Source organism: Octopus bimaculoides, chromosome 25 (genome assembly GCF_001194135.2).
Source record: "Octopus bimaculoides isolate UCB-OBI-ISO-001 chromosome 25, ASM119413v2, whole genome shotgun sequence".
NCBI classification, from domain to species: domain Eukaryota; kingdom Metazoa; phylum Mollusca; class Cephalopoda; order Octopoda; family Octopodidae; genus Octopus; species Octopus bimaculoides.
Window position 1 is genome coordinate 29037027 of NC_069005.1, and position 1585 is coordinate 29038611.

Here is a 1585-nt window from a genome sequence, read left to right on the forward strand (position 1 = left end):
ACCTCATCATTTCGTTTTTGTCTTGCTATTATATGTTTTATTATGAACTCCCTGAAGAGAAATATATGAGGAACCCCAACAGCTCTTTCTTCTTTGTGAAAGAGCTCTCATTTATTTTGAAACATGTGTAGGAATTAAAGTAACTTTTATTGACATGCGTTTTGCTCCATTTATTATTATTATCCATATATATATATACATATACATATATAGCAAATTTTAGAGGTAATACTTGATAATTGCAAGCACCTCTTTTGCTTTTTTCTTGGTGACTTCTTCTTTGTGATATAATGCTTGGGAAAGAATACATTTGCGGCTGAAGATAGCTTTATACCATCCTATCTATCAATTATATACCCATATTATGATGCAACAACTGTTTGTGTATAAAGCTTGAAACCCGTGTACCGCGGAATCCTTTGTGTTCTGTTTTTATTTTTACGTTTCTAATTTATTCCTTCACCCCGGCCATATACATATGTATATATATGGTGGTTGTCTACTCCTTACACAGAGTTTGACCATTTTTCTTTACCTATACCTTAGCCCCTTTATGACTTCTGATGGGTATCTTTTAATGAATATTTATACAAATCCCTTTCAAACCGAATAGATTACGATTTTGAAGAAATTTGTGGGGAAAATTTTTTTCCTCATTTTTTTTTTTTTTAAACCACAGCCTTCAAAATGATGGGGTTTGTGGGAGGCATCTTTCTATGAAAATAGTTTTGGAAACTTTTTTACACACATACATACATATATACGACGGGCTTCTTTCAGTTTCCGTCTACCAGATCCACTCACAAGGCTTTGGTCGGCCCGAGGTTATAGTTGAAGACACTTGCCCAAGGTGCCACACAGTGGGCCTGAACCCGGAACCATGTGGTTGGTAAGCAAGCTACTTACCACACAGCCACCCCCGCGCCTATGTTGACTATTATGATGATTATGATGACAAAGAGGAAAATGATGTTGGTGGTGATGATGATGATGATAACGGTGATAATGATGATAATGATGATAACGATGATGATGATGATGACGATGATGATGATGATGATGATGATGACGATGATGATGATGATAACGATGATGATGATGATAACGATGATAACGATGATGATGATGATGATGGTGATGATAATGATGACGATGATAATGATGATGATGATGATGGTGATAACGATGATGATGATGATAACGATGATGACGATGATGATGATAATGATGATGACGATAATGATGACGATGATAATGATGATGACGATGATGATGATGATGATGATGATAACGATGATGATGATGATGATGATGATGATAACGATGATGATGATGATGATGATGATAATGACAACTGTGACCAGGACGATTTCGAAGCTCTAATTTCCAGTCTCATTAAAACTTACTCGTCATGTTGAAATTTTAATTTGACTTGCTAAAAAAGCAATTTATCTGGTTTGTTTGTAACTTAAATAGAAATACAATCTCCTTAATCAGTTATGCTTTATCTCTTTATGAATATATATGATGAATGAATGAACTTACACACACACACACACACACACACACACACACACACACACAC

At 35.0% G+C, this 1585-nt stretch overlaps 1 protein-coding gene across 1 annotated transcript in view; it reads left to right on the forward strand.

Annotated features, from left to right (window-relative positions):
- The window catches only part of LOC106883896 (NAD(+) hydrolase sarm1), a 125880-nt gene that overhangs the window by 37383 nt on the left and 86912 nt on the right, over nt 1-1585 (forward strand). The window lies entirely within an intron of this gene.